The sequence below is a fragment of the Glycine soja genome, chromosome 6, assembly GCF_004193775.1.
Source record: "Glycine soja cultivar W05 chromosome 6, ASM419377v2, whole genome shotgun sequence".
NCBI classification, from domain to species: domain Eukaryota; kingdom Viridiplantae; phylum Streptophyta; class Magnoliopsida; order Fabales; family Fabaceae; genus Glycine; species Glycine soja.
In genome coordinates this window covers 30957704-30980915 of record NC_041007.1, presented here as the reverse complement: position 1 = coordinate 30980915, position 23212 = coordinate 30957704, and the positions used below count along the sequence as shown (strand labels likewise).

The following is a 23212-nucleotide window of genomic DNA, read 5'->3' as shown; positions in this document are numbered from 1 at the left end:
CCTGAAATAAGATTTTGGAGGGGATTTTGGCAATTTTCTCAAAGAGATTCTGCATGTGAGAGATTCTAGAGAGAGAAGGATTTGAATCCAGAGAGTTTTGAGAGATTTTGCTGTGCGAAGACCTGCAGAGAATAGAGATTGAAGAGGAAGTCATCCTGAGAGCGTGAGCTGAGTCTGCGAGTGATTGTGAGGTTCTAAAGGTGGATGAGACATCCCTACCGCTTGTCTTCCTTCAATCTTTCATTTTTCTCTTCTCTTTGTTGTAAAGGAAGCTTCCCAGATATGGAGAGCTAAATCCTCTGTTGGTTCTTCCTTGTAGGTACTTGATGTAAATACTTGTATATCTATTTAATGATGTTTTATGTGTTCTCTGTGCTATGAGTACTTCATTTCTGTGTGCTTTTGCCTTGATAACGTAGATGCATGCTTTGTTAGGATCATTCAATAGTGGAAACTGGTCTGATTCTTAGAGCTTGATAGGACAGGTTAGTTTATCGTATTATCACGAGGGATCGGGGTACGGTAACCTAGTTGTTTGTATGTTTGTCTTAATGTGGCTCTGGTCGAGTTTAGTCCAACAAGAGGAATCTGAGGACGATGCTTGATCAGGATTAGGCTAGACTATCATGAGGAATCAAGGTTTAGCATTTCAGGAGACACCATAGAACACATGAGCATTGTTAAGTAGAGAATATCCTTTTAACATCAGGCACCTAATAGGAAGACCAACGTGTTGTCTACTTGTCTTTACACACCTTTACTCATGTAATTTTCCTTTTAATAGTTAGTTTACATACCTGTTCATAGTCAACACATCTCTTTTCATACTAGACACTTATTCACTGAATTTAGCTTTACCAAGTAACACAAGTTCCCCGAGAGTTTGATACTCGGTTCTTACCATTTTATACTACTTGCGTGATCCGGTGCGCTTGCCAGGTTCCAACAATAAGCTTGTTGCTTGTGTGTTGAATTGTGTGTAAGCTTGAGATGTGAGAAAATTTGTATGTGTAGAGGGTTCGATGGAACTTGATATTTATAAGAGTGGAGCCCAACTGCGGGTCCTTGTTTGTAGGGGCTGTTATAGCCTTTGCAGATAATTTCCGACTTATAGATGATAGTCGGGATCTTGTAGATAATGTTAGATATAAACTATAGCTTAGAGATAAAAGCTACTAAATAATTGTACCTTGTAGATAATGTGTGGCTTTGTAGATAATTAGCTACCTGCCAATAGATAAGATATTCAAATATATTCAAATATTAATAGGTTAGAGATAACCTGTCAGTTAGGAAGCCCGACTGCTAAGGGTCGGGTGTTCGTGCTCCTGTTGCAAGGCTGACGTGAAGGGTTGACACATGTCTTAGATTGTCATGTAGGATGCCATATGTATTTTGTGGGTCCTAGACAGTAGAATTTGATAGATATCGGTAAGGAAAAAGAGGAAGAAATTGATAAAAAATAAATAAGTTTTAAAAATCTTAAACATTTGGGTGAGATTGTTCGATGGTGTGGTATTTATATTTTCAACAAAAAAATCTAATAAAATTCATCGAAATCTATTTTAGAAAAATCCATTGAAATTTGTAAACTTTTAAATACCATAAAACTTTTTATAAGGGGTAAAAAATCTAATTAAATACCAATGAATTTTATTGTATTATTTGAAAAATCTTAATAGTCTTAATTAAATGCCACAAGACTTACTAGGGTGTATTGAATTAGGATTTTGAAGGATTTAAAAGATTTTTTTTAATAAAAAGTCTTTGAGATATTCAATTAAGACTTTTAAATGACATCAATATGTCTTGTGGGATTCAATTAAGATTATTAGGATTTTTAAGGAATGCAATGAAATCTATTAGTATTTAATTAAGATTTTTTACCACTTAAAAAAGTTATATGATATTAAAAAATACAAAGATTTTGATGGATTCTTCTTTAGTATGAATTTCATGTGATTTTTCAATAAAAAATACACATCAAACAATCTAAAAAAAACCTTGAGACTTTCTTATAGATTTTGTTTTTTTTATTTCTCTCCTATTAGAGATATTTCCTTGTCTCTTGAAGGTAATATAGACATTCATGTATATTCAAATGGGTGCTAAAAGTGGAGGATGATGATGTGTTGGTGTGTAGCGGTTGGTATCATGATTTTTTTTCTGTTCAATTAAGATGTTGCAACTGTGGTGGGGGTTTGTTTTAACATTAACTATGACTTATGGGGGAGTTTGAAGAAATTAACTTCACAATGGACCTTTTTTTTAGGTGTTTCCTTGCATACATCTAATCATGGAGATGTAGTGCTACATTTGGATGCATGACAGTTTATAATTCATCCACAATAAAAAATGGTAAGTATGATAATTTTTCTAATTCTATTTTTTTTTTTCAATTTTTGAGAGTAAGTAAAATATTGTTTTAATATAATCAGACTATTTTAACTAGACTAGATATTGTTAATTATTAATAGAGTAATCTTTTAACCCCGTTTTTTTACCGTGTGCTTGAACTAGTTCTCCCAAACCCACATGAATCCCTAAATCCCCAATTCTCTAATTGAACGATTTCTCCCAAACCTTCTTGAGTTCTTGTTGAAGTTTGATAAACTCGATCTCCTTTGATGGTTGAGAGCGCATTCGACATAGAGAACGACGACGTGGCAGAATTGAAGAAGTTGTCTCACTCGCACCTAAAATGAAACTCTTTTCCTTTTATGAAGAAGACACTTCAAAAGCGAAACATTAGTCAAAGGAAAAAAAGTAAGTGACAATGATGTTCCTCCCTTTTTTGTGAAATTAGTTTTTGCTAAATAGTTGTTGTTGAATTCAAAATTGTTATTTTGTAATGTAGAGTGAAAAAGGAGGAAGTTCTAGATAAAATAAATGAAAGAGGAAAATGATGATCACACACTATTGGAAAATAAGCTTTTTACATTTGTCATTAAAGACTTTTAATATCGGTTATTAACCAATGTTGAAACTACTGACGTTAAAGTATCAACGTTAACATCGGTTGTTTAAAAATCAATGTTGTTTTTACCAAAAAATAACATCATTGTTTTTTTTTATTAAAACCGATGTTGTTTTCTTCTCACCAACATCAACAACATTGATTTTTCTAAAAAATGATATTTTTTGGATTTTTTTTAATATTCTATCTTTTTTTAAATTACCAACCTGTAATTATTCCTATTACAACTTATCATTCAAAGTTATAAAAAACTCATAAAATAAGCCACATTATTTACGATCATGTCATCAGGTTTTTGCTTAGATCGGTTTTCTATAAAGTCGATGTTATTCTAACAATGTTAATTAAAAGTAAATTTTCTAATACTGATGATAACAAAAGATTGTGCAAGGGAAAAGCACATTGTAAGGGAAAAGCACATTGTTTACAATTTTTATTGATGTAAAAACTTTACGAATTATTTACTTTTTTAATTTTCAGGGTGAATAAGTCATCAAATCAAAGTCATCGATTCGTCGCCTGCGGATGATGTAGTAGAGAAGGTTCAACATTTAATTGAATTGACTGTTCTAATTTTTGTCTTAGAATTTTTTTGACTTTGGTTTCTGCGTGTTTCATTACAGCTCTCTTGTTTTGTGATATAGAGTAAAAAAGATGGTGATCAACGGAAGAGGAAAATAAGGACATCAATTTTCAAGAATAAGGTTAAAGTGGTTACTTAATGAATAAATGTACAAAAACTTCATACAAGTTATTTTTGTAGTTGAGTATTGTCCTGGTGTGTTAATTGTGTATATTGAATTTAATTGCTTAAAAAAAATAGTTAACTTGTGTGTTTAAAATTGCACTAACTTTTGTGAGATTTGTATCCAGATTTTAAATGATACTAGTCATGCTGTGGTGCTTATGGATTCGGCACAACAATAATATATCATGCATTTAATCATGTTGCTTCACATGTCATGCCTCTGGGTTTCCCTGATGCTTATGCAATGCACCCCTTTTTCTCATCTCAGTTTAGTCAATTCCCCTATTATCCCTTACAAAAATCATTGTAATTGAACTTCGTTAGTTACCACCTTTTTTGCATCAATTATTTTCAAATGTTGGATAAGTAATTTGTAATACTTATTATATAGTTTTATAATCACATATGAATAGAGTCTCATACCCCTGCTACATTTCATAATGGGAACGTTAACAACCCATTGGAATGACCTACTAAAACAAGTATGAGAAATGAAAACAATCCTAGTGAGTATCCAAAAAAATTAAAACAACTTAGTTAGAATTCTTATTCTGAATTTTTCTTGATATCTGACTTGTTTTTTTTTTTTTCCTTCTTGTAGATTCAAAAGTTGGTCTTTCTTAAAATATCCATGGAAGCAACAATCAAGTTGCCTAATTTTCCTTTCGGTTTTTTTGTTTATGTTTAACTTTGGTTTGTTGGTTTTTATTTTTGTTTAATTTGTTTACTTCAATATGAAGCTCAACTATTTTAAGGAGAAGCCTAGATTGATTATCTTGGATTTAAGGATTGGGATTAAGTTAAAACCTTTATTTACAAATTCAAAACCTTTCATTAGACTATTGGCCACTTTTCTCTAAGATTTTCTATCACTGACATATGTGGATATGAAATATAGTATTTCATATGTTTTCTTTTTTAATCACACAACATCTATTTGTTTAGGTTAATGCTAATTTCACTCTCTTTATTTACTAATGCACTCCCCTTTTTATTTTTCTTCCCAAAATTGCCTTGAAAAATACACTTCATTTCTTCACTCTCTGTATAGCATTTTGCAGCAAAATGAGGCAATGCTCTGGTACATGTTTTGAAAATTACTTTTATGTTGATTTAACCCACAAATAAAAGAGCAATCCAATTGGAAACATAATTAAAAGGGGAATCTCGATCAATCTAAACCTACATGTAAAAGATAATTTGCTTGTTAGGAATGAATCTCGAATTTAGAATCATTTGTAAATAACCTAGCATACCTTGTTTGTTATTGAAGAAAGATCCAATATAAGGAAAGACAGACTCCCTCGACATGGGACAAACTCCCTCTACACAAGACAAAACTCTTTCAGCACTGGACAACCTCTTTCACATGCAAGTCAGCTTAGAGCTTGGGGAGCTTATGTATTGTGCAAGGCCCACAAATCCTACGTGGCATCCTACTTGGCACTTATAGACACGTGTCAACTCTCTACGTTAGCCATGCTACGAGAGCACGGATGCCTGACCCTTAGCAGTTGGGCTCCCCAACAGACATGTTATCTCTAACCTAACTAATATTCAAACATATTTGAATATCTTGACCCTTAGAGGTTGGCCGACACCAACCTCAGACAACAAATGAGGACAAGGTTAGGCACTTACCATCCAAGGACGCGAGAGGATCGCTCACTGACAAAAGAGACAAAATGGCCCACGTGTCCAACAAGGCCGACAACTGCTCTAGAATTGCTTTGTCGACTCTTTCCACGAGGGTCAACAGATCCTCGTCATATGACTTAAACCTGGTAGGATTAGACTGGGAAGTGGGGCTCCCCGTCCCTATTGAACATAAGTGGTATGCCATCGGCCACGACATCAATAGCCAAGACCTTGAAAAAATGGTCCTTGAAATGACAAAAAATGTTTGAGTTAAACTCGAAAAACTTCTTGGAAACACTGTTCAAGGAGACCTATCCAATCTTGCTAGACAGTTTTATTTGGAAGAAAAATAAGAAGACTAGCACACTAGGTCGGATGTTGAAGAAGGGACATAGAATCTCAAAAGCCCACACCATCGCCCAATTGTTTGGGTGAAGCTGAGAAGAAGCCATATTCAAGTGCTCCAGTTAAGCACACTGAAAAGCAGTCAAGGGTAGAATGACACCTAAGACCTCAAACAAGCATCTGCACGTATAGAAGAAGGGTGGATGACCAGGTGCAACCCTCAAAAAATGGGAAGTCATCACTCCCGCAAGCTTTAACGGTCAACTTACAGGAGTCCTAGACATTAGACAGCTTCACATGGCGTTGAAGAACAAAGACACTAGTCACTGAGGTCAAGGTGGATTTGTACTTCAACACATCATCCCTCACCCACTCATAGCTAGCAATGGCCAAGACGGACGACAGTGACTCAGCACTCACGCTAGGTCGTATGCGGGCAGATGACCTCACGTCTCCACCACCACTAGCTCTCCTTGCACCCCCAAAAGCAGAAGGGAAATGATTACAGTAACTGGGATTGGCTCTGTGGAAGCAACAAAAGGTCATGCCTTTCCACGAGGGCAAGAAATGGCACCACCAGTTCGACATGAATTCCTCACCCTCTTTGAAGGGGAGGACTCGCTATCAGAGGTACCTCAGCAAGTATCCTCAAACGAGGAATCACCTATCGAGATTACCTCTTAGTCCATGATGAGCTGCTCAATCGAGCCCCCAGAATCGCTACCACCCAGACCAATGGCGGAATTAGACAAGAAGGAAGACATTATAGTGGAAGGGAGTACCTTAAACATCGACGAAAGAAGAAGGGGAAAACTGGAAATCAAATAGCACAAGGAAGCAAGGAGAGTGCAAGGAAAGTAAGAATGCAAGGAAGTAAGAAGATAATGAACAGTGACTCCCAAATCAAACATCCACTCCATTTATAGGGGAGATAGACATTTCGGTAACTGGTTGGAGCCAAAGAGGTGCCCTAAAATTTCACACCATAACATTCCCTCACTCACGCACGACACATATGCTAGAGTAACGTGTGTGCCACACGCGCCCGTTAAAGCAAATAGGCATTACAGACTATCTTAAATGTACTCTCCAATGGTAAAAAAAAGGGAAGAGTTGTCAAATCTGATGACTTAGCTCACCTGAAACACTAAAGGCAAGCCAATCACAGAAGACTTGACAGAAGCATCTCAGACAATGCATGTCTCGGCTTGGGGGCTTGACAAGCCACATCGACCTGTAATTCTCACACTCGTCAAGGCGCCACCGTGCCCGACACCGGACAACACTCGTCCACACATGGGGGGCTCAACAAACTCGTCACCCTCTGCTTGTCAAGACTACTACCCCAGACATAAGATAGACTCCTGTTCAACGAACGACAAGTGCACCAAATTGCGCAAGTAGTATCAAACTCTCGGGGAACTTGTTTTACTTGGTAAAGCTGTGGTTCAGTAAACAAGGGTCTTGTCATAAAAGGTTTGTGTGTAGTATGGACACGTGTGTAAACTAACTAAACAAAGGTAAATAAAAGGTGAGCAGTGGTAGGTGCGAAGGTAGATGGTCAACGTGTTGGTCTTCCTATTGGGTGACTAATGCTACTAAAGATGTTTTCTACCTAACAATGTTCCTGTGTTCTATGTTTGTCTCCTGGACTGCTAAACCCCGATTTCTCGTGCATGTTTAGCCTAATCCTAGCCAAGCGTCATCCTCAGATCCCTCTTGTTGGACTATACTTGACCAGAACTGCATTAAGACATACATACCAACAACTAGGTTACCCTACCTCGATCCCTCGTGAAAATGCGATAAACTAGCCCTGTCCTATCAAGTTCTAAGGATCAAACCATTTCCCAAATTTGAATGACCCTAACTGAGCATGCATCTACGCGATCAAGGCAAAAGCATACTAAAAATGAAGTACTGATAGCACAGAGAACACATGCAACATCATTATATAAATATAAGAGTATTTACATCAAGTACCCCGTAGGAAGAACCAACTGAGGATTTAGCTCTCCATAACTGGGAAGCTTCTCTTACAAAGATGAAAAAGAGAAAATGAAAGATTAGGAAGTACAAGTGGTGAGGATGTCTCCTTCACCTCTAGAAACCTCACAATCACTCAAACTCTCATCCCATACTCTACATGATAACTTCCTCTTTAATCTCTACTATCCCTCAGGATCTTCACACCGGAAGTTCTCTCCGCCACTCAGCCACTCAGATGAATGCTTCCAAGAACAGAGAAAATGCCAAAAATTGAGAACTCCCTTCCATTTCTGATTTCATGCTTTAAATAGTGTTGCTGATTTTTGGTCGTTCGCTCAGCCACATTCTGGTTCGCTTAGCCAAATTTAGTGACATTTGGCTTAGCGCACCTCTTCTTTGCTCATCCTAGAGGTTCAAGCGGTGCGCTTAGCTAATTGATTCTCGCTGAGCGCATTATGACAACTCATCTGCTTTTAGGATCTTCTACGTGCTTAGCCATGAACTGCTGCGCTTAGCGGATGGCTCGCTAAGCTAGGGAATTGGCTTAGCAAGCGGTTCAAAATCAACACTTCTAAAAACTTGCTTATTTTACCTAAAATTGAAATGGAAAGGTTATTAAATACACGAAAGTGAGATACTAAGTACTTATTACCTATATTTAACAAAAAGTACTCACAATACTACAAAAAGAATTGTAAATGGAAGGAGTTGAATACAATTTACACAACTTTTTTACACAAAAGTTAGTCGTATTAACCGACTAACAAACTCCCCCAAATTTATAGTTTTGCTTGTCCTCAAGCAAATAAAGAACAACTCACTGTTCCCCAAGTGACAAAACATGCAGTGATTATGTACAAAGGTGTGTAACTCCTGGTCATACCCTAATTTCGTCCGGGGACCATCCGTAGTTGGGATGCGACCCTCGTTTGACCACTTCGAGGTATTTGGCACCCATCGTTAGGCAGTTTGTGAAGTTCCGAGACATGCCGGAAGCCAAAAGAAAAGCGTTGTAGCACAATCCGTGATGTTCCGTGACATGTCGGAAATTAAAAGGAAGTGTTAGTGCACAATCCGTAAAGTTCCGTAACGTTCCGGAAGGCAAAAAAGGGATGATTACATAATCCGTAAAGTTCCGCAACATTTCGGAAAGAAAACAAGTATCGTTACGAAATTCATAAGTTTCCGTAACTTTACGGAAAAAGAATCACTAAAAAAGGGAAGGGGGGACATATTTAGTAAAAATGGGGGTTCAAATAGCAACCAGGCCCCCTTGGGCCTTCCAGGATGTTCCTCCAGAAGGCGGTTGCTTCTAGAGGAAGCAACCTAACTCGCTTGGGCGAGCTGGGTGGCAAGCATCTCCTTCCTTTTCCTATAAATAGGGGAAGGAGGGAAGAACAAAAATGTTCAACCCTCATGGTATCTGAGATTCACTTAAAATTAGTGAGAAAAATTGTTTCCATGAAGAAAATCCAAGCCGAGGCGCTTCCGTAACGTTTCCGTGGGTGATTTCGCGAAGATTTTCAACCGTTCTTCGTCGTTCGTCGTTCGTCGTTCGTTCTTCGTTGTTCTTCGGTCTTCAACCGGTAAGTTCCCAAAATCGAACTTTTTAATTCATTCTATGTACCCAAAGTGGTTGTCATTTGTTTTACGTGCTTTTATTTTCATTTCATTTACTTTCCGTACCCCCTTTTGACGTGCTTTAGTCATTTACTTAAGTCATTTTCTCGCCTAATCAAAAAAATAAAATAAATTTCCACCGATCATTTGAATTGTAACATTCGTTAATTTCTGTTAAAATGAAATCCGACCATTCGGTCATGCCGTAACCATGTTGGAAACCAAAAAGAGGTAAAATAATAATATAATAATCAAAAATATATTTTAGTAAAATAAATCTAAAAAAAATGAATCGGACGTTTTTCTTTGGGATTTCTCTTTCTTAATCGAATCGACTAATAACCAAAGTGAAACTAAGGCTAAAATCAATTCATAAACCAAACTTTTTGTCATCGCCTAAAAAAGCCATTTTCAAAGGTCCAACGCCTTGAAATGGTCTTTTCCGCTTTTATTGGTAAAAATGTAGATTTCTAAAGGCCTAAAATCAACATGTAACTTTATCACCTCTTTCAAAAAATAAAAGAAATCATTAATGGTCCAATGCCTTAATGTTTTCTCACTTTTCAAAAGAATCAAAAGATTGTCTAATGGTCCAACGCCTTAAATGACTTTTCATTCAATAAAAAACATATCTTGCAAAAAAGGATAAAAAAATAACTTAACCAAAACGCTTTGTTCACAAAGAACTACGTAGGTCTGATTTTCTCATCACAATTGAGGAATACGTAGGAGCAAAGGGAAACACCTTTGTCGACCACAAAAAGATAAAAACATAAAAAGGCATAAAAAAGACATAAGAACATAAAAAGGGAAAAGAATATAAATTGAAGTCATATTTGCACATTTGATTAAAGGCTGCCATCTCTTGTGACGGACGCGTGGGGTGCTAATACCTTCCCCGTGCGTAAATACAACTCCCGAACCTTTCACTTAGAATTCGTAGACCACGTCTTTTCCGGTTTTTCCTACGTTTTCCTCAAATAAACGTTGGTGGCGACTCCGTGCGAGCCCTCGTGTCGCTCTCCCGCCGAAGGGTAGGTTTCGACAGTTGGCGACTCCACTGGGGACTATTTTTTGAGAGTTAGGCCATTTAATCTTGTGCAAAGTTTTATCATGACATCCTCATTTGTTGGTTTCCCTTTATTTTCCTTATGTTCTTGTGTATATAACTCTTTTATGCTTTTAGTGTGTTTTAAAATGTATGCATGAGGTAAATATTTTCATTTGATGCACACAAACACCAACACTATTTGCACACACGGTGGTTTGAAAAAGGGCCCTATACTCGGGTTCGTGGGAACATAAGGAGTGGAGGTGAATCTGTGATCATGCTAGGTCTCCGACTTGCTTGATTACAGTGAACCCTCATCTAGAATTTTTCTCTTTGATAAACATATTGTTGCTAGTAGTCCCTACTGCTGTAATATGTTCTTCGAAGAGGATGATACCTCTAGAGACTATCAAGAGAGATATGACCACCTTGGGGATTATCACTAAAAACCCTTTTAGCTCTCTCCCATATAGGTCCCTTGAATAGGGGCACAAAGCGGACACGTTGCGTGTCATTTTTTCACACTGCCATGCATAAGTGTCATGTACCCTTTTGCTTATATTTTGTGAATATTGTGATACTGTACACTCCCATGTTGCGTCTTTCGCATATGCATCACGAACATATTCTGTTTTGGTCCCCTCCCTTTGGCAAACCAACGGAGGGTCTGTGCCACTTTCTTAAATACATACGTCGGGCACTTTGCTACCCCAAGACATTGTATCTAAGAAGGAGACAATATCTCGGTCTCCTGTATTCATAAATTGCATCAATGTTATATGCATTTCTTCATGCATTCATCCATTCCACCCATGATAGATGTCAGAGTTTTAATTCGCACCGATTTTTGTTCACTTTAGTAAAACGTGGGATCAAGTCAAATGCCTTCACTTAAAAGGAGGTTCTATCAAGTCAAGGTCAAGAGCCTAGGGACCACCAGTCTAAAAGAGTTAGGGCAGTTGATGGGTCAGCTCTAGCAGCAAGCTTTTCGCAAAGCTTACGGTAAAATCTGGGACCTAGCCATGGTAGAAGTCTCTACAGAGGCCATTGCCTCCCTCGCCCAGTATTATGATCAGCCGTTGAGGTGCTTCACCTTTGGGGACTTCCAGCTATCACCTATGGTAGAAGAATTTGAAGAGATCCTAGGATGCCCTCTAGAGGGAAGGAAACCATACCTCTTCTCAGGGTTCTATTCCTCATCAGCTAGAATTTCCAAGATAGTCCAAATCTCGGCGCAGGAATTAGACCATAGGAAGCAAGTCGAAAATGGGGTGGTTGGAATACAAAGAAAATATTTGGAGGCAAAAGCAAGAATCTTGGTAGGTAAAGGCGAGTGGGCCCCGTTCATAGATATTCTCGCACTGTTGATCTTCGGAGGAGTCCTCTTTCCGAATGTGGATGGGTTGGTGGACCTAGCAGCGATCGACGCTTTTTCTTGCCTATCATAACCACAAGGAAAGCCCGGTTTTCGCTATGCTAGCCGACCTTTATGACACCTTCGACCGAAGATGTGAAAAGCGTAATACAAGGATTGTTTGCTGTACTCCAGCTCTTTATGTATGGTTGGTTTCGCACCTTTTTCGCCAAGGGTGAGGCATGCTTGCCCGCTAGAAAGCCACCGTTCATGCACAGAGAAAGGAGGGGCAAATTGGGACCGACTCTTAGTAAACAACGAAGGAGCGTCTGTCAACTGGTTCCTTTGATGGAAAGAAGGAAGAACTGGAGTTCTTATTTCATGCGGAGGATTTTCGAATGTTCCCTTGATGGGGACAAGGGGTTGCAACAGTTACAATCCCGTCATTGCTATAAGACAACTTGGCTACCCAATGAGAGGGGCACCGCTAGAGGAAGAGATCGCGCCTTTCATTTCACGAGGTTTCGATAAGACCAACGTGGAGACGCTTCAGAAGGTCTGCAAGGCATAGGAGGTGTTGCAAAAGAAGGACAAGGAACTCAGGGGCAGTAACAATGGGCCCATCGGTGGCTATCGTAAGTGGTTGAAAGCCCACGTGCAAGGTTTGGATTGGCTCCCGAGTTTGAGAATCGCTAAAAGGGAGGAAGTTGAGGCACCAGAGGAAGACACAGAGGTGCAGGACCTTAGGGCAGAACTCGAGCAAGCCTAAACAATCAAAGAAAGGTTCAAATCAGCAGCTTTAAAGATCCGAAAGGAGAATGCCGAACTGAGAGATATAAATTGTTACCACCAAGGCCTTGGAACAAGAGACCAAGAGGGCTCGTAGGGAAGACCACGGCCGGAACAAGTTCCGAGGGGCTTTGTGGGGCAGCAACAGCGAGCTTAAGCTCCAGAGAGGGGAAAGGGACCGATCACAAATAGACAGTTTAATCTTGAAAGGTGAATTGAAGGCTTGCTTGAGGTCCAAAAGAAGTTTGTCACAGTGGTTATGCGAGACAGAGACCAACATGTTAGCTATCATCACCAAGTACCAAGAAGAACTAAATCTAGCCACGACCCACGAGCATAGAGTGGTGGACGAGTATGCCCAAGTGTACGCGAAAAAGGAGGCTAGAGGAAGGGTGATTGACTCGCTACATCAAGAGGCAATGATGTGGATGGACCGATTCGCTCTTACCTTGAACGGGAGTCAAGAGCTTCCCCGATTGCTAGCCAAGGCCAAAGCGATGGCGGACACCTACTCCGCCCCCGAGGAGATCCACAAACTTCTCAGCTATTGTTAGCATATGATAGACTTAATGGCCCATATAATTAGAAACCGCTAGGAAAGCTTGTATTGTCACTCAGATCTTGACTAGTTATAACTTTCTGAATAAAATGAGTTTATCCCACGTTTTTACTCCAAAAATCAGTGCGAATCAAGTCACTCCCGCATTTTATCTCTAGCATGCATTGTATGTTGGTCTCGTCCTTTGTCACGGGAAGCTGGAAGGTCCATATCATCTTCTGAACTGTACACATGGGGCATTGCGCCCCCAAATGTGCAAGTAAGAAGAGATGATTTTCTGGGCTCTCGTGTCCGTAAATGCATTCATATCATGCATCGCATAAGCATCTCTTCATGGCATCATAATGAACATATCGTTCCTGCATTTGTCCGTTATCATATTCCAGCCTCACATTTTGCATGAGTCATTGCATCATCATGCATATGCGTTCAACAATTTTTTTTTTGATCTACAAATTGTATACCATTTGTTTTCATGTTTGCTCATGCGTGATCCTTGCGTTTTCCTCTACCGACAAAAACAAGAAAAGGGAAGCGTGAAAATTCACACTACATTCTTAGTTGCATATGTTCGGTACCATGAGCCAACCATGTTGGGATCATAAACCCGTTTCACTTAAAAACAAAATGATTGAACATGGTACCTAATGCATGGTTAACTAAGAAAAGATGTTTCTTCGGGCATCTCAATTTCATAATTACATTTTCCATGCATAGCATACGTATTCCCGAGTCTTTCATCTCTATGAGATATTGTTGAATTATTGGCGATCAGAATTGTCATTCCTTGGATTACGGGGTTGAACCGAGCTCATGCTTTTACGAAAAGGTTCATCAAGTCAAGTTGAAGTATGGAAGTAACCATCTTGCAAAAAATTGGGGCAAAAGATGGATCGTGTTACATCGCTGCTTCGTCTACTGCCAAACACATTTAGGACTGTTGATGCCCTTGTTACTTCCAGTTTCTCCTTGACTAAGATGTCATGGACCATGTTGAAAATCTAAATGGATTCAACCCCATATCCTGCGTAAAAATTCGCAATACTTCAATTGTGCATCATTCGCATACATCCATCCTTTTCATTGGTTGCATTGCTCATTGCATTCTTTCCTCGCCAAAAAAAATGAACTTAATCATTATTATCAAAAAGAAAAAAACACGCTTTACGGTGCCCTTACCGAACCTGTGCTAGAGCTAGAGTAATGGGTGAAGTAGAGGAGGTGCAAGAGCAAATGAAGACCGACACAGAGGCCTTGAAAGAGAAAATGGCCACAATGATGGAGGCCATGATGACCATAAAGGAGATAATGGAGGTCAGTGCGGCCTACCGAACCCGTGCTAGAGCTAGAGTAATGGGTGAAGTAGAGGAGGTGCAAGAGCAGATGAAGGCCGACATGGAGGCCATGAAAGTGCAAATGGCCACAACGATGGAGGCCATGATGAGCATGAAGAAGATAATGGAAGCCAATGCGGTTGCAGTTGCCACTACTAGGGCTGTTGCTAAGGTGAACCCGATGCCCTCATCTGATCTCAATCAAATGAATCATCCAACCCCAGATATGGTGGGCAAAGATTTGGGAAGTACGGATGGCCCCATGATGTGCAAATTCAAAATAAGTACACCTTCCCACCATATGGCTTGCCTCCCAAGGAGGATGTCAATAACTCCGCTCCCATACTCATTGAAAGCCAACAACCTCAATCTGACCATACACATGTCTCTCAACCCATGGGGGAAACACATGGAATGCCCCACCACAATCTAGCCGACTTCGAGCCTTGCCTCGGATGTGCCACTAAAGGGTAAGCAGTTGGTAGGTATACTCCTGCAAAACATTTTGGAGGGCCCTCAGTATCATCCACAACCACACCCCTTGCATTCCACAGCGATTAAAAACCCTCATGCTATGGCGGAAATGGGAAAAGTGGATCATCTAAAGGAAAGGCTCAGGGCCATTGAAGAAGGTGAAGATTATGCCTTTGCTAACCTGAAGAGTTATTCCTAATACCCAAACATGGTCATTCCCAAGTTCAAGGTGCCAGACTTTGACGAATACAAGGGAACTACTTGCCCCAAGAACCATCTAAAGATGTATTGTCAGAAGATGAGGGCATACGCAAAAGATGAGAAACTACTAATACATTTCTTCCAAGAAAGTCTTACTGGGGTAGCTGTTACTTGGTACGCTAACTTGGAACCTTCCCGAGTCCATTCTTGGAGGGACCTAATGGTTGCCTTCATTAAGCAGTATCAGTACAATTTTGATATGGCTTCGGATAGGATGCAACTATGGAATCTGTGCAAAAAAAAGAGCATGTACGCCCAAAGGTGGAGGGATCTGGCAGCTCAAGTAGCGCCCCCAATAATAGAGAAAGAGATTATCACAATGATAGTAGACATGTTACTGGTGTTTTACTATGAAAAATGGTGGGTTACACACCTTCAAGTTTTACAGATTTGGTCTTCACCAGCGAAAGGATCGAAGTGGGTATGAAAAGAGGCAAATTTAATCATCCTGCTTTGATGAATGAGGAAACTGGGCAAATGAAGAGGGTGAGGATGAGGGAGAAACCCATGTTGTGACTGCCATTCCTATACAACCAAGGTTCCCCAACCTCCATTTCTCCGACGATACGACTCGAACGCAACGTGTGCTTGTCATGGAGAAGTTCCAGGACATTCCATTGAGCATTGTAGGGCCCTGAAGCGTAAGGTTCAAGGTCTAATTGATGCGGGCTGGCTGAAATTTGAGGAGGATCGCGTGTAAATCCTGACATTGACAAGAGATGCCACACATGGGGCAATTTTGAAAGCTGTTGTTAGATGTCTCTAATGACTCATCAGGATTTTCAAGTTTATACCATTATTGTAAACCACAGTTACAATGCTAAATAAAATGGATAAATTTGATATCTTTGTCCCTCATCCTCTCACAAACGCATCTTTGCTTATTCAACTTTCACCGGAATGTGGGTGCAAGCCATTGGTCTATTTGCTCAAGTGACGTGCGCTCCTGAGTGTTGACTTCCAAGACCATTCAATCAGAGATTACTCGTCTTTCACGTTGGTGGGGGTGCCGTGAAACAACGAGTAAAGTTCAAAACAAATAAGTTTCAAAATTAAAAAAAAGTTCAAAAAGAAAAAGAAAAAAAGCATTTGATTGACTGTGTTTTCAAGACGTTCATGTGACCTCATTTTATCATTCCGGAAAGTTTGTCTTTTTAGAGAGAAGTGAGTTATCCAGAATAGGATGTTGGACAAATGACCTCAATTATCTTAAGAAGGGGGGGATTGAATTAAGATACAAAGACTATTCCTCAATTAAACTTTCACTCTCTCTTTTTTGGATTAACAATGCACCCTTAACATGAATTACTTAAAAGACAATTCAAAATAAACTTCTTTAAAGCAAAAGATAAATAGCAATAAATAAAAGAATCTTAAGGGAAGAGAGGAATGCAAACTTGATTTATACTGGTTTGGCCACTTCCCATGCCTACGTCCAGTCCTCAAGCAACCCACTTGAGATTTTCCACTCTATTTGTAAAACTCCTTTTACAAAGTCTGAACCACACAGGGACAACCCTTCCCTTGTGTTCAGGAATCGTCTACAACAAGAGACTCATGGTCTCTTAATCCCTTTTCAGAAATAAGAAGAAGAGAAGGAGAAATCTCTCTTAAAAGAGATAGATTGTACAATGAAAATCAATCAAAATTCCTTATTGAATATGCAAGTGGTTGACCAAGGAATCTTTTTGAGAGGATAAGACAGTTCAGTTCAGAAAAACTCTTAATCTTTTGAGAGGATAAAACTTTTTGGGCAATGAAAACTCTCTTTAAATTCGTGTTTCCAAGTCACCTTTGATGGCCATTCATAAACCATTTGAATAGATGTGACTCTTGGAAATTATTTTCTGAAAATCTCCTCTGGTAATCGATTACAAGACTTGTGTAATTGATTACAGGCTTTAAAATTTGAATTAAAACGTTCAACAAACTACTGGTAATCAATTACCATCCATGTTTAATCGATTACGCATTATAAATTTTGAATTCAAATATCTAGTGACTGTTATAAACATTTTCAGCTGCTGGTAATCGATTACTAGGAGTAAATTTCAATTTATAATGATTTAGATAGAATTCTTTGGCCAAACCTTTTGTTTCTTCAATTTGGAAGCTTCTTCCTAAGATTCTAGAGATCAACTTGATCCTATATCTTGATTTTCTTGGATTCTTGGATTCTTGTCTTGAATAAAACTTAGAAGCACTTGATCCTTTGGCATCATCAAAACATCAAAACATCTTGCTTCTACATAGGAGTCATTCGACTTAATCCATCAACTAAAAATCCTTCAACTATTTCTCGTCCTTGGGAAATTCTTTTTGCAAGAATCAACTACTTCTTTCATTCTTCCTCACTACGAGGTTGTGAAAACAAGACAATGATGGTTACCTCATAGCCCTACACTGGGGTAATGAAAGGCACCATGCATGAACCTCAAGCGAACCTAGGGGCAGATTAGAAGTTCTCACCCAATAGGTTCCCTACTACAAGGTCATGACGAAAGACAACGATTGGTACCTCAAAGCCTTACACTGGGGCTATGAAAGGCACCATGCATGAACCTCAAGCGAACCTAGGGGCAGATTAGAAGTTCTCACCCAATAGGTTCCCTGCTACAAGGTCATGATGAAAGACAATGATTGGTACCTCAAAGCCTTACACTGGGGCAATGAGGGGCACCGTGCATGAGCCTCAAGTAAACCTAGGGGCAGATTAGAAGTTCTCACCCAATAGGTTCCCAGCTACAAGGTCATGATGAAAGATAACAATTGGTACCTCAAAGCCTTACACTGGGGCAATGAGGGGCACCGTGCATGAGCCTCAAGTAAACCTAGGGGCAGATTAGAAGTTCTCACCCAATAGGTTCCCAGTTACAAGGTCATGATGAAAGATAACAATTGGTACCTCAAAGCCTTACACTGGGGCAATGAGGGGCATCGTGCATGAGCCTCAAGTGAACATAGGGGCAGATCAAAAGTTCTCACCCGTCAATGTTTTTAAACAAAAAAAAGGGGGGACAAACCCTGGAATTTCAATGGATTGATTAAATGTCAAACGACTCCATTACCGTCACTCCAAAATGGTTAAGTGACTAAATCAAACAGAACATACACTCAGAGGGAGTTCCCGGAGAGATTTGCAAAAGATAGGATAAGGTTGCATGAATTATCACCTCTTTCAAAAGGACAGTCAATCTATGTTTTCCAAAAAAATTAAATTAAATCGAAATCAAAATAACAAAATAGGGAAAGAATGTCATTGTACAACTTTCCATTGCATTGCATTGTTTCATATGAAGTCCGCATTTACCAAATTTCACGACAAAGGTTGCATGCATCTGCATCCCTAAAAATCATGTTAACTGTATAGATTTCCTACATCTAATGTCCAAATCTTTTGAATTTGGGATGATCGACCCTCTCAATGAGTCAATCTCTTGCCTTCTCATAAGGGTGGACCCTTGGGTACCAGTACTGTCGTCTTCAGAGGGCTACACGCCCTCGCCTTCGTAGGGCTACACGTCCTCACCTTCCGAGGACTACATGTCCTCACCTTCAGAGGAGTACACGTCCTCGCCTTTAGAGGACAACACGTCCTCGCCTTCGCCTTCGTAGGGCTAGACGCCCTCACCTTCAGAGGACAACACGTCCTCGCTGATATGCCATCATTTTCTTCTATTTTCTAAACCCTTTTTGCACCATTTTAATTACTAATTGGTCTTAATTGTCAATTAATTAGGCAGTTTTATTATTTGGGCTCATTAAGCTAATTTGATGTTTTTAATCTAATTTCAGGAATTAATGAAACATTGGGCTTAATCTGGATTTTGGTTGTGGACTTGAAGAGGGCAAATACAGCAGTGCTTACCTTAGTTAATTTCAAATTAGGAAATTTCACAATTTTATTTTATGTGGTTTAGTGTTTATTTCGTTTTGGGCCAAAGTATTGTAATAGGGCCCAGTGACTTTGAGTGACTCTTTTTAAATAGAAGCCTTGGGATTCGTGCAAGGCTATTCTGTTATGTTATTCATTATTCAGAGCTTTGTTTAGGTTTTACGTTTTTCTGCTTGAATGCTACTGTTTGGTTCTTAATGCAATTTTCCATTTTCTGCTTCTAATAACAATTTCGTTCTTGTTTCTTCTTCTACTTTCATTTACATTTCTGCTTCATTTACGTTTCTGCTTTTAGTTTCATTTGCGTTTTCTGTTTGAATCTATGGAAGGCTAGATTTTCTGGTGTTGTTTCCTTTTCAGGACGAAGCCCAACTCTTTTTGAGGTTTCGTTTATAATGTGGCTTCCTGGCAGTTTCTCCTTCACCAGTTAACCCAAATTCGTGAACATTAATCAGTGCACGCTTCATGTTCGATTAATTGCCTCTGAGCCTAACTTGCGTTCATGCTTAATGGATGAAGGGCTAACTGGTGTATGTGTTGCCTAATCACGTATTGACAACCCTAAGTTGATTTTTGCTTAGTAAATTGAAATAGGGTTGGATTAAGTGGTTAACTCTTAGGGACGAATTCTGCATAACCCAGGATAAGAGAATGGCTTCTGAATCAGAGGAAACAACCCATTTTTAATATTAGTAGTTTCGTATTCCAGTTTACTTGTTCTGTCCTTTAAATCACAAAACAAACAAACCCCCGCCCCCCAATCGTTACAGTTACTGTAAGTGTATTATGAACATTTGGTTTATCATTGCTCGTTGGGAAATGACCTAGGATCACTTCCTAGTTACTGCATTTTCATGTTTATTTGATTCGGGTACGGCCTCGATCAAATTTGGCGCCGTTGCCGGGGAGCAGTGTCCAAAGGTTTAATTCTTTCGTGTTTTATGTTTAAATGTTAGTATTGTGTTAGTATGTGTGTTAGTGTTGTTTAGTGTCCTGATATTTTGTCTAGTGTGTGTTCTGTTTTAGTTTTCCTATTAAGCGCTTCCCCTGTTTCAGTTTTGGGTGTTTTGTTGTGAATAGTGTTTTGTGACGGACTTAGCGACCATTTTTGCTTGCGGCAAAATAGAGTAGTAGTAGAAATCATGTAGCGACGGATTTTAGCGACCACCCATGCTGAATTATTTGGGATTTTTTGTTTCAGTAGCTAGGGTTGTTATTTTTGGCTGAATTCTTTTGTGGTAACTTCTTTCAATCCATATTTTGTGGGAAAAATAGCTAGAGCCTTTAGTTTGGTCAGATTTGAAAGTTCCAAAAAAGTAGCAAATTTTGTGTTTGTCAAAACTTCAAACGGCCATAACTTTTGCTCCGGTTATCAGAATCGCAATTATTATATATGTATTTGGGGTAGAAAAATTTCCTACGCCGTGGCAGCTAGCCACAGGCCGGCTGAGGTCTCCATCGTCCAAAAATAGTGATTCTGTCAAAAGTTTTTTATTTTTCAAGTTTTATTCACTTATTTTTCTTAACCTACCATTTTTAGCTTCCATAGTTAGACTTTGAATTTTTGCCTGAAATTTTTTGTGCTATGTTCTCATCATTTTATAAGGTCGCTCACAAAATTTAAAGTCATTTGGATATCATTTGAGGGTAGCTGTAGTTCAAACCTATACCTTTATTTACATGACAAGGCAACTAGTTGTGCATGCTGAATGTAGTGTATGACTAGAGGCAATCCATCTGACTTACAACCCTTTGATCCTGAGATAGATAGGACATTTCATAGATTAGTTAGGCATCATTTTATACCTTTTGATCATCCTGAGCATTCCATTATTAGTGAATCTGTGCATTCTGTTATTGGTGATTTTGAACATCCTGATTTTGAGCATTATAATTTTGAGCATTTTGATTCTGAGCATTCTGATTTTGAACATTCTAAGAACATGGCACAACCTCCACCCCGTGAGAGGACTCTAAGGGAAATGGTTGCACCTGATTTCACCTATGAAAGCTTGTGCATCCAATACCCTAATGAGGATGTCCCATATGTTCTTAAAACTGGACTGATTCATTTGCTTCCAAAGTTTCATGGCCTTGCAGGTGAAGACCCGCACAAACATTTGAAGGAATTTCATATTGTCTGCTCCACCATGAAACCCCCAGATGTCCAAGAGGATCACATATTTCTGAAGGATTTTCCTCATTCTTTAGAGGGAGTGGCAAAGGATTGGCTGTATTACCTTGCTCCAAGGTCCATCACGAGCTGGGATGACCTTAAGAGAGTATTCTTAGAAAAAAATCTCCCTGCTTCCAGGACCACAGCCATCAGGAAGGATATCTCAGGTATTAGACAACTCAGTGGAGAGAGCCTGTATGAATACTGGGAGAGATTTAAGAATCTATGTGCCAGTTGCCCTCACCATCAAATTTCGGAGCAGCTTCTTCTCCAATATTTTTATGAAGGACTCAGTAATATGGAGAGAAGTATGATAGATGCTGCCAGTGGTGGAGCCCTTGGAGACATGACTCCTGCTGAAGCCAGAAATTTAATTGAGAAGATGGCTTCCAACTCCCAACAGTTCAGCGCCATGAATGATGCTATAGTCATTAGAGGAGTGCATGAGGTAGCTACAAACTCAGCTGCATCATCCGAAACTAAGAAGCTAGAAGGCAAAATAGATGCATTGGTTAACTTGGTAACCCAGCTGGCCTTGAATAAAAAATTTGTACCTGTCGCAAGAGTATGTGGTTTGTGCACCTCTGCTGACCACCATACAGACCTTTGCCCTTCCATGCAGCAACCTGGAGCAATTGAGCAGCCCAAAGCTTATGCTGCAAACATTTACAATAGACCTCCTCAACCTCATCAGCAAAATCAACCACAACAGAACAATTATGACCTCTCCAGCAATAGATACAACCCTGGATGGAGGAATCACCCTAATCTCAGATGGTCTAGCCCTCAGCAACAACAACAGCAGCCTGCTCCTTCCTTCCAAAATGCTGCTGGCCCAAGCAGACCATATATTCCTCCACCAATCCAACAACAGCAACAGCCCCAGAAACAGCCAACAGTTGAGGCTGCTCCGCAACCTTCCCTCGAAGAACTTGTGAGGCAAATGACCATGCAGAATATGCAGTTTCAACAAGAGACCAGAGCCTCCATTCAGAGCTTAACCAATCTGATGGGACAATTGGCTATACAATTAAATCAACAACAGTCCCAAAATTTTGACAAGCTGCCTTCTCAATCTGTCCAAAATCCAAAAAATGTCAGTGCCATTTCATTGAGGTTGGGAAAGCAGTGTCAAGGACCTCAACCCGTAGCACCTTCCTCATCTGTAAATGAACTTGCTAAACTTCACTCTACTCCAGAAAAAGGTGATGACAAAAATTTACCTAACAATTTCTGTGCAGGTGAATTTTCCATTGGTAATTCTAATTTGTAGAAGCAGCACATCCCTCCTCTTCCATTCCCTCCAAGAGCAGTTTCCAACAAGAAATTGGAAGAGGCAGAGAAAAAGATCTTGGAAACATTTAGAAAATTCTTGAAGGAGCTGTGCACTAATAAGCGAAAGCTTAAAGGAAGTGAACGAATTAGCATGGGCAGAAATGTCTCAACACTGATTGGTAAATCTGTTCCCCAAATTCCTGAAAAATGTAAAGATCTAGCTACATTCAGCATACCTTGTATTATAGGGAATAGTAAGTTTGACAATGCCATGCTAGATTTAGGAGCTTCTGTTAGTGTTATGCCTCTGTCTATTTTTAATTCTCTATCTCTAGGTCCCTTACAGTCAACTGATGTGGTAATTCATTTAGCTAATAGAAGTGTTGCCTACCCTGTTGGATTCATAGAAGATGTCTTAGTTAGAGTTGGTGAACTGATTTTCCCTGTTGATTTTTATATTTTGAATATGGAGGATGAATTTTCTCAAGGATCAGTTCCCATCATTCTAGGTAGACCCTTTATGAAAACTACTAGAACTAAGATAGACGTATATGCAAGCACACTATCCATGGAGTTTGGTGATATAACTGTTCATTTTAATATTCTGGATGCTATGAAATACCCATCTGAAGATCTTTCTGTATTTCGTGCTGAAATAATTGACCATGTTGTTGATGAATACATGACTGATCTTTATTCTAATCTGCATGCCTCTCACTCTTCATGC

At 39.3% G+C, this 23212-nt stretch overlaps 1 non-coding gene across 1 annotated transcript; it reads right to left on the bottom strand.

Moving 5' to 3' along the window:
- Positions 1 to 21355: 21355 nt before the first annotated feature.
- Positions 21356 to 21462, bottom strand: LOC114417574. Its single transcript, XR_003667835.1, has one exon. It is a non-coding gene; the product is annotated as a small nucleolar RNA R71 (small nucleolar RNA).
- Positions 21463 to 23212: the final 1750 nt, after the last annotated feature.